General features: G+C 32.6%; 1 pseudogene; it reads right to left on the minus strand.

Moving 5' to 3' along the window:
- Positions 1–1115: 1115 nt before the first annotated feature.
- On the minus strand, positions 1116–6185 carry LOC138330847 (amine sulfotransferase-like; annotated as a pseudogene).
- Positions 6186–12148: the final 5963 nt, after the last annotated feature.

The following is a 12148-nucleotide window of genomic DNA, read 5'->3' on the forward strand; positions in this document are numbered from 1 at the left end:
AGAAAGCGGATATTGGAGTTAATGCTGTAGATAAGTGCTTTTAAACGGTGAATTCATAATAAGGGAGAAAAACTTGATGTGGGATATATACAGAAATTCTGTGGATGTGTAGTTTTAATTCTGCATTAATAGAGGATTAAATTCTCTTCATATTCATTGTTTGGGATTTTATTCGTACTTTGGATTTAAAAGATATGGAATATTCCGGCAGTTTTGTGTGTTGTGTGTTAACATAATTATGGGATTACGACCGGAGACATATATACTCACCCTCATTGTGTAACTATCCCATATGCTACCTTTTACTATCTTATAAGTGACTGTCTTACATTAGAGTCACATACAAGACAGTAAAAGGTAACATATAGGACAGTTACAGGTAATGGTCCCATAATCGTGGAGTTAAAGCACAAAAACAACAATAGATGACATCACAACGATGTTTTAAGTTAGAGATAAGCCTCAAACTGTACAATATGTAGGAGAGAGAAACAGATCTCGGCTCTGACGGGCCTCGATACAGTTCTTTCTCCAACATATTATACAGTTTTTCGGCTTATCTTCATAAACATATTTGTCGATGTGTGTAATTGTACAACCGTATTCCTCATTTTTACCGATGTAGAATTAAGTGCAGACTGATTAATATGAAACCCAATCGTTGCTTTAATTTGATTTCTTTTGCAGATTGATTTGTGACATACTTTCTACAACAATAATACCCTTGGTTCAACATATGTACAATGTATAAGCTCCCACATTTTATCAATTTTGTAAGCGCCATGGGCGCGTATTGGGTCGAATATGCTCAGTAATGCATGATGATATGGGATTTTTTTTAAAAGTTTTTTTTTGAAGTTTTTTTATGACTTAGTAGCTTTAACCCTCCATCAATGTTCCTATTTAGAAACGCAATATCTGTATGATGTACTCTTTTTGTAACAAAGACAAACAAAGTATTCCTGTTGGTTTTTTATAACCGTGTTTTACATTTAGATTTTAATCCGCTTATAAAAACAAAATAACCGCTGTAAGACCCCACTTTACTTTGTAAGATATGTTTTTAATTAGGCATCTTCTCTGATAAAAGGACACGAGACGAAATAATCGCATTCCAATTAATATATTTCCAACATTTTGACTGACATATTAGACATGCTACACGAATCTGAATTTACATTTTGCGTTTTCTCAATTTGTTCCTCGGTATATCTTGTCGAAAGTCTTCACTTTGTGCTACAGTAAAATGGTTCTTCCAATCTCCAACTTCACCTGAAATGAAAACGGCAATTCAGAAAAACGTCTAATAGCCCAATAACATTAAACCTATTTTAATTAATTGGGAACATTTTGCGTTTGAGTGTACGAAAGCAATTCTAGACAAATTTTCTCAGTCCAATTAAAAACAGAGGAAAAGCAATCATGGATTAATTTCTATATTTAAAAAGGTTGAATAACAAGGTACATTCCATGTTTGGGGTTGATGCCAATCGGTAATCTGATGGGTTAAGAATTGCATTAAAATTATGATCAAGCGGATCTAGCATTCATATTGATACACTGCGAGTATGGACTGCTATTCCTTTTTATTTCGAAGCAGATACAAATGCTGTCAAACCGTTTAACTTGAGAATGTCATCAAAAGCACTAATTAAAGGTTCTATATACATGCAAGGATGTTTAAGTCTACTAGAGAGACGTTGTAATTTCAACTTTTTGTAAGTTCACATAATAGTGCAATTAATGAAATATATTTATCATCTAAACTGTACACAAAGTAAAGTTATTTATGAACAAATTAAAATAATATATACAGAAATGCCAACTTCGTGCAGTCCAATCGCAAACAAGATTTTGTTTTAATGTTTGTTGGACTTAGCCCATGTGATGCAGTTCTGTCTTGGTACAGTTCATTATTTTTTCACATACCTTTCCTGTAGATTGGCAATTTCTTTTCGTCAGACATTTTGTGTATATATTCCTGGTCTTGTGGTTTTATTTCATCCATTATTGTTTTCACCATTATTTTGAAGGTACAACCTTGTCTGTGACTTCTTCCAGGAAGGCTTTATCATACGAAACTTCAAGGAAAGACGCCATCTTTGTGACATTTGAAAGAAGGTCCTAGAAAATATTTCACATATATATCAGATTACCTAAGAAATGGGTAAATCAATGCTTTGTGATGTCAATGTTGTCCATAATGTCATACAGATGTACATTTGTACCAACAGGTAGTAGATGGCGACCATAGGACCAAATAGTTATGCAATCACAAAAAAAATGCAGTTGCGTGTTGATTTGATTAGGTTTCTTACAAATCATTTATTTTCATCTATACTGCCCTACAGAATACTTTTACTGTTACAATGTTGCTGTACATGTTTTGAGAAATTACATAGTCAGTATATATATACATGTATATATATTGTGCGTTATGGATTCGACTGCATGTAATTCGCTGTGGCTAACATGTAGCTTATTACATTTTGTATTTGGATTAGTTACGTGAGAATTGAATATAGATAGTCCAATAGTACAAAAACAAAAATAAATGTCAAATAGTGGTATATCAGCAAAGTAAATGTACGATCAAGTTAAAAGAATTCTTTAGATATCAATTTACGCAAATCACATATAAAATATGAGCTCATTTAATCAATGACAAATAACTATGTAAACATATGTAATACAACAGTCAAAAACTAGAGCGTTGATTTGTTAACATATTGTAAACACTAGAGCGTTTAATTGTTAACATATTGTAAACACTAGAGCGTTGAATTGTTAACATATTGTAAACACTAGAGTGTTGAATTTGTTAACATATTGTCAACACTACAGCGTTGTATTGTTAACATATTGTAAACACTAGAGCGTTGAATTGTTAACATATTGTAAACACTAGAGCGTTTGAATTGTTAACATATTGTAAACACTAGAGCGTTTAATTGTTAACATATTGTAAACACTAGAGCGTGAATTGTTAACATATTGTAAACACTAGAGCGTTGTATTGTTAACATATTGTAAACACTAGAGCGTTGAATTGTTAACATATTGTAAACACTAGAGCGTGGAATTGTTAACATATTGTAAACACTAGAGCGTGGACTTGTTAACATATTGTAAACACTAGAGCGTGGAATTGTTAACATATTGTAAACACTAGAGCGTTGAAATGTTAACATATTGTAAACACTAGAGCGTGGAATTGTTAACATATTGTAAACACTTAGTCTAGAGCGTGGAATTGTTAACATATTGTAAACACTAGAGCGTTGAATTGTTAACATATTGTAAACACTAGAGCGTTGAATTGTTAACATATTGTAAACACTAGAGCGTATAATTGTTAACATATTGTAAACACTATAGTGTTGAATTGTTAACATATTGTAAACACTATAGTGTTGAATTGTTAACATATTGTAAACACTAGAGTGTTGAATTGTTAACATATTGTAAATTTAGCGGTATATAAAAGCGGTAGTCATATTTTAGCACTTTTCGTGCTTGACATTCTACACTTAAATATTCTACATACGTTATCATTGCTATTATTACGAATTCATCACTGCGTTAACTTATTCAAAAGTTTCCATAAATTTTATTGCGTTAAAATAAATACGTTCATAGTCAGTGAAGTAAAATATTACCTCTTTCATATCCTCGTAAACCAAGTACATGATATTATCTTGACTGTTGGAAGCCTTAATCTTTTCCCAGTCAAACAAGGTATCGAACCAGGAGCCGTACAACACTGTAAAGAAAACAATTATATTGTTAATATAATGCTATTTTCAACTGTTTTATCAATACAAACAATTAACTGATTGCGATATACCGTTATGTCGGTTATTTTCGTGGGGACGATATTTTTGCGATTGTGGCTGTACATTGATATAGTGTAAACATATTCGCTATAAATGAACACTTGAACTTGAACACGGAATGTCAATAACCGCTGAATCCATCGTCGGTTATTCTTAGACTCGTGGGTGTCCGACGATGGCCCAAATCGCGAATGTTTCGACCCACAAAAAAACTTATTGCACTGTAAATGCAGGAACACTTGGTCGAAACACAAAATAGCATCTACTGATTAGTCTGATTCAAGCAAACACTACTTACTCGTGCCCTTTGTATAAAACCTGAGAAAGCCTTCCCACGTTCCCGTGAAATCTGGCGCATTTAATTTTCGTGAAAAATATGTAGAGGGAAACAGCTACATCCTTAGGATTCCTGGAGACAACAAACACTTTTCCCTTCCCTTCCCGGGCCTGGCGAGGAAGTCGGTCAAAGGTCATGTGAGAGGCAAAAAGTCTTGGTGATGGTAATTTGTCTAGGACATCTACGTCGTTGTAGTCCAAGAAATGTGGAGATCCAATGTAGGTGGATTTTCCAGAACGTAACATACTGGCAATCGTGAACACCCAATGTGTTCCTGGAAAACAATAATGCAACACGTGCTTTTTTGATACCGTTACATAATCACAATACATTGTATAAGGTGCTCGCAGTATTTCAATGTTATTTTACGGTGTTTTTATGAAGATTTTCTTTCAATTACCAAGCAACAATTCAGGAACAATTTCGGATGTTTGGGTTATTTTGTAACTGTTACAGTAACAGCTCGGATCATGCTGTTACCTGTATCTCACAGTCGGAAAAGGCACGTGACATAAATCAAATAGGTTAAAAGCTGTCAGTAACAATGAGACTTGGAGAGCTAATATTGCGCCTGTACCATGTTGTGATAAAAGGATACCACATTTATTCAATAAATACTTTGACCTTCATTCAATGTCAAGGAGGTAAAATAGGCTCAATAATTTAAACGACTTCTTAGCAATAAATAAGACGCTTAAAGTCTGCTATTGAGTCTATAGCACGCATGCTGAGAGGAAGGTTTAATTACCCAGCCTGTTTAAATGAATGACCTTGACCTTCATTCAAAGTCATTGGGGTTAAATAGGTTAACATTATTAAAATACATCTAGACAATAGACGTAGACCTGATATTGGGCATGTTGCATGTTGTTGTCACCTGTTGTATGACCTTGACCTTCATTCAGGTCACAGAGGTCAAATAGGTTAAATTATCTATATACAACGACTTTTTAATACATGTAATAGTCAATAATTAAGTCAAGATACCTCATATCGGGCCTGTTGCTTTCTAGGATGAATCTGAATATATATATAGCTGACATACCTTTAAGGTAACGTCAGTCATATAATTAAGTAAAAATCTTCAAAAAACTTCTCAATAGGTTAAATACCGTAAATGGTCATTCAACTACTAAGTAAATGGTCATGCACACTTTGTCAATTTATAAATGTACAACTACTTCAGAGTAAATGGTCATGTACACTTTGTCAATTTATAAATGTACAACTTATCTAATCGGATAAGTGTAATTTGACAGGCTCGAGCTCGAATGGGCCATCGTACTAAACAGAAATGTTTTGGCCTTATACATGTGTATATAATATTGTGAGACATACATGTACAATGCACCGTGCAGTATAATCTAATGATATTTATTTTATTTCAATGACCATATAAACGTGTTCCTATTCACTGTGATGAAATGTTAGTTAATTAATAATTACATCTTTTCTTCATAAATATACCATTATGAGTTTCCAACAGCGTTTTTGGCATACATGGTCCAGTTTCATCCTGACAACGAACATACACGTACAGAGGTATAGTTCAAGTTAACGTACCTGACTTCGGGTAGGACATTATAAAAATGTCATCGTCCCGGACCTCCATGGTGTCCAGCCTTTCCAGATGGTCCTTGATGTTACCTGGGATGATACTGGTGTACAGTTTACCGTCATACTTCTTAGTTTTCAGTGTACTACCGTCCGGATCCGATTCTTCAACCCACTCGCACATGTCGAAGTTCCTGTCCTGGCTTTCCTCGTGAAATCAATGCTAACGTTTGTCTGGTCTCAGCGTTGTCTGGGCACAGCGTTATATTATAAGTGACATTTACTATAATCTAGAATATGTGTTTACAGTAACGTATAATAACACAGTAGAGTTGTCCCCGATATGTAGGCTGTCTGCTCGCTTGACCTCCTGTTGTTGAAAATATGTGCGGTAGGCGATGAATGAAATACATATATTATGTAGTTGTCATCCAATTGCAAGTTAAATGACCCTTGGCCTATTCATTCATGCGGAGAAAACTGGTTGGTCAGCTTTTAAACTACTCTCTGACCAGTTTTGATTGATACATGCGAAGGCTTTTATTTTCTGTTTTCTCTTTTATTTCGTTTATTAATTTAATGGTTTGACCTTACATGCATATAAAGTATATGTGTGGATAACAGATATTTTTTATCTGACGGATCGCCTGCTTTCAATCAAACAACTGTATTGTAACGGGATCCGGCATAGGTTGTTTGGTAAATCGTACCCAAAAAATGATAGGGGTACATGGTAAACCGCTTCAAAAACTCAATATCATTTCATTTGTTTATCGAAATTATCAATAATAAGAACAGTGAAAGCGAAAAAATTTTATTTGTCCCACAATAGTATGTGGAAATGAGAATAAAGTCTCCCGTTTTTGGATCCAAACATGTAACCTGGATTTTATTTCCGTACAAAACTGAGAAATATGTGTGAACATATCTCAAGATATCGGATGTATGTCATTAAGATAAGATGTTGAATAAAGAATTAGGATAAAACAAAAATGATCTACCACTTCAAATTTATCGTAAATACATCCTTTGAGCCATAATCGATGGTGTTTGGTGAGCATGTAATGACTATAGTGTACGTGTTTGGTACGCACAACACTCCGGTTTGGTATAGTCATTAGTATGGGGTGTTCTCTGAACGCCAACATATTTATCAACAATAGGTAGGTGTTGTTTAGGAAACAATAGGAAGGCAATTATATACTGTTTCATATAAGCTGTCTTTAATTTCACCTGTAAAGTCACCACAGATTTACCTGTATTTCAATCAGTATCATAGGTAACATTGGTGGGTTTTGGAAAATAATTCCTTCAATGTATTCCATACAATTACAATGTAAATTATTAATTAAAGATAATCTGTCCTTTAATATACATAAAATCATAAATATTGCAAATGCTAAGAATTAATATGGAGCTACATGTGGATTATTAAGAACGATGCATTTTGAGTTCCAGGTGAAATATGTTTTTACAAATCATATCTCAATTTTATCAGAAAAACAGGTTTCTTGATCAGTGTATATTCTGTAACAGTATTCTGTATTGACATAGGAGTTCTCGTAGGGCTACATTCTTAGCCAACTTTCATTTCTTGTGACCGTGCATAGTTGCGCATGATTTCTTTTATCGCATAGACGTACACCTTGAAGTATTTGGTTAGAAAGTGGAGTGGAGAAAAACAATATCATAAAAGTTTAAATTAATATTGTCGGAAATTTTGACCTGTTGATTATAGTTTAAGTTGGTAATCTATTGAAGCCGACACAAACACACATATATGATGTTTATATAAACATTGGTAATAATATATCATTGGTTTTTAATGCTCTATATGTTTTTTAGATACAAAATATTTTTAGAAGTCACTTAATAATATAAAAATACTAAATGAAATGAGATTGGAGACTGTTACTTAGGGTCTTAACCATATTCATTTTAATACATATTATAGATGTTAATGTTGCAATACTGGCAAAATTATTTCAAGTCGAAATGTTGTAGGTCTTGTAATTCTCAAAATGTTGCAAACTTTTAGTGCTCAGAATACCAAATTAACAGTTTTCTAATTTTTTCTGTTTAAAGATTACTATTATAGTACATACATGTATACCAATTTGTATCTACAATGTAGTAATAATGTTTGCCGAAAATCAACCATAGGAAAGAAATTTATATGTTATTTCTAACATGCACAAAAATATATCATTTTACTGCGCTGTTAACGGACAACAGTTTAATTATGGGTGCTCTTTTGCTATAATGATATACATTTACATTATAATGTAACATCACGCTGATCTAGAAATATCATCTTAGGATAAGAAAGCAGGAAAATTATATAGTTATGATAAATGATGCATCCTAATGCAACTTTCAAAATATATTGTATGTTCTGTTAACTTCAAAAGGTCAGTCAAGTACAAGTAATACATTTTTAAAATTTGGAAATCATTTTTGACATAAATTCACTTACTCTTTTGTAGGTAATTAACGCAGATGTTACATGTAAATGTACTATATATGTATATAAGGTCACTTAACAGACATATATGGAAGACCTTGTTGAAATATATCACGTTTCAACAGGCAAAAGGCTTGTATTATTTCAAACTTTTAACCAAATTAGTGATACACTAAGTTGAAATAGGATAATTCTTTATTGGATTTTTTTCTTTGATATTACTGAATGGGAAAGTTACTTCCATGTGAAATAAGTTTCAAAGAATTTTGCTTGATTTAAGTATCAATCTATTGAAAATCTAACAAGATTTATACCAGAGATTTTAGATATATCAAGGAAATCTTTAAAATTCTTGAAATAAAATCATTGTGAATTTAATTTAATTTCATTCATAGATTCTACTTTTTATATTTTCATAGCTATTAACAGAAACATATATTATGTATATATGTATCTGATATTAAATATGAACACTTGTTGAAATAAAAATTAATCAATATACATTTAGATATCAACACTGGTAACTTTTACAGGTAAATTTACCTGTTGGCATTGGGTCTGCTTTTAGGAAAAAGACTATAACCACTGTCACAACAAACTGCCCTACAGGTAAATCCAAAATGTTGGCGTTCAGAGATACACCCATTAGTATACGGTTGGTATAACATTTAGTTTATCCATTAACATGTATGTATATTCATTTAGGGGTCTATATAAAAAATAGGGTAAAATTCGAAAATTCGACATTGTTCAAAATATAAGGAAATGGAATTTGTAGACCTAACAAATTAACTTAATGGTCATTTACTCATTTATCTGCCATATACATTGTTACGTATGACATAGAATATCTGCATATATACGAAGGATATGTTAGGGAATCTGTATAAGTGTATGCCGTGAGATATCTTAGTTTTTATCCTGCCTCAGACATGAATCTTGGTATTCCTATTGGTTAAAATGACGTCACGTGATATCCAATATATAGAGTTCGTATCAGGTCTAGTAGAACTCGTATTGGGTTTGGACGATAGAGTTATCGTTCTTTGCACCATAACTTCATTAGCACAACAAGATGGGCGGGTCAAGTTTCGCTTCGCGACGACGGCACTCAAAAGAGATGGAGACAAAATGTTTGAATGATAGCACTGAAGACCACTTTCAAAGCAAACCGAAATCGGCAACACTTATTTAGGATTATTTAACAGAAATGGATCATGTCAACGCATTCGAGTCGTCAATGAGGTGAAAATTGTTATACGTTTTGAGTCGTTTTGGTCTCCATACTCAGTACATAATGCATTTTGCAGTTACTTCATTGAAATTCGTTACACAGTTTGTTATTTATCTATATGGAATATGGAAAAAATATTGGGTCTAAAATATTTATGTATCAGGCTCGGCTTCGCCTCGCCCGATCCTTGCCTGATACAAATTTATTTTACGCTACAGCGCATGACACAAAAATCTCTCATGTAATAGGAGACCGGAATGTGTAGGTAATCAAACATGTCATTTTGGGACGAAGTGTCTTTTCATCGGAATTAGGTCAGGTATTCCTGACTGGTCGAAAAATATTTGGATACTACAGCTGTACTGACGCAACACCACGACGATAGGACGTTTTTGTGTTCTATCATAAGCTGAAGGGACCATACATTAAATGATTTTTCAATTAACAGGTATACATATTGACGTGACAATGAAATATGCTATTGGTACTGACGGAAGTGGCCCTATTTTGGACCGACTTCCAATGATTGTTTGAGTCTTATACCAATAGCGAATGTATTGTATCAAAAAACATCGAAACATAAAAGAGATAAATGAAATAGACCAAATACAGTGTAAATCATCCTGCTATTTTTGACGGTGAATGAATTCCATATAGAAAAGAGCATTTTTAATGTCAGGTTCTTCTGTTTAACGCCATTAGAAAAAATAAGTAGTTATTAAATTTACTTGGTATTTTCTACTAAAACGCAATATTACTTGCATATTAACTTGTCTGGAAAAAAAGTTATGTCTGATTTTTATGGATCCATATAAACTGTCCACAAATTGTCAGGAAATACCATAATGTATTAAGCTTGAGCATATTCATAAATAAATTATGTAATCAAATCTGTCAATGCGTGATTGTTTTAATCAAACATGTTATAGCATATATCTTAATGTTCAATATCATAATAGATAGGATAGGATGTGAAAGTTAGGAATGCTGTTTTTAACTATTTTGAAAGTGTGCATTTATAATGACCTATCAAAAAGTATGTAGAATCCCTTCAGCTTTATTAGAACACAAAAACTGCTATCGTTGTGTTGTAGCTTCAGTCAGCAGAACATCCCATTATTTGTCTGCCATTCTGGAATACCAGATCTACCAGACACTTTTCCCCAAAATGACATTCTTGATTACCTATCTCCTATTACACGAGAGAACAGCGTGACATATTTTCATTTGGAGAGATTTTTTGTGTCATTATGTTATGTACAAAATATCGTGACACATTTACTTTACTAGAGATTTTTGTGTCATGCTGTTTACTGTACAAAATATCGTGACACATTTACTTTACTAGAGATTTTTGTGTCATGCTGTTTACTGTACAATTATCGGTACACATTTACTTTACTAGAGATTTTTGTGTCATTATGTTTATGTACAAAATATCGTGACACATTTACTTTACTAGAGATTTTTGTGTCATGCTGTTTACTGTACAAAATATCGTGTACACATTTACTTTACTAGAGATTTTTGTGTCATGCTGTTTACTGTACAATTATCGGTACACATTTACTTTACTAGAGATTTTTGTGTCATGCTGTTTACTGTACAAATTATCGGTACATATTCAATTTACTAGAGATTTTTGTGTTTTGCTGTTTACTGTACAATTTATCGGTACACATTTACTTTACTAGAGATTTTTGTGTCATGCTGTTTACTGTACAAATTATCGGTACACATTTACTTTACTAGAGATTTTTGTGTCATGCTGTTTACTGTACAAATTATCGGTACATATTCAATTTACTAGAGATTTTTGTGTCTTGCTGTTTACTGTACAATTTATCGGTACACATTTACTTTACTAGAGATTTTTGTGTCATGCTGTTTACTGTACAAATTATCGGTACACATTTTTACTTTACTAGAGATTTTTGTGTTTTGCTGTTTACTGTACAATTTATCGTACACATTTACTTTACTAGAGATTTTTGTGTTTTGCTGTTTTACTGTACAAATTATCGGTACGCATTTACTTTACTAGAGATTTTTGTGTCATGCTGTTTACTGTACAAATTATCTGTACACATTTACTTTACTAGAGATTGCTTTTGTACAATTTTGCTGTTTACTGTACAATGTTATCGGTACACATTTTACACTTTACTAGAGATTTTTGTGTCATGCATGAACTGTTTACTGTACTAAAATTATCGGTACACATCGGTACACATTTACTTTACTGTTTAGAGTACACATTTACTTTTTTGTGTCATTATGTTATGTCGTGACACATTTACTTTACTGATTTTTGTGTCATGCTGTTTACTGTACAAATATATCGGTACACACTTTACTTTACTAGAGATTTTTGTGTCATGCTGTTTACTGTACAATTATCGGTACACATTTACATTACTAGAGATTTTTGTGTCATGCTGTTTACTGTAACAAATTATCGGTACAATATTCATTTACTTTACTAGAGATTTTTGTGTTTTGCTGCTGATTTTTTACTGTACAATTTATCGGTACACATTTACTTTACTAGAGATTTTTGTGTCATGCTTGTGTTTACTGTACAAATTAATCGGTACACATTAACTTTACTAGAGATTTTTATGTGTCATGCTGTTTTTACTGTGGCAAATTATCCGGTACATATTCAATTTACTAGAGATTTTTGTGTCTTGCTGTTTACTGTACAATTTATCGGTACACAT

This window comes from Argopecten irradians, chromosome 9, assembly GCF_041381155.1.
Source record: "Argopecten irradians isolate NY chromosome 9, Ai_NY, whole genome shotgun sequence".
Lineage (NCBI taxonomy): Eukaryota > Metazoa > Mollusca > Bivalvia > Pectinida > Pectinidae > Argopecten > Argopecten irradians.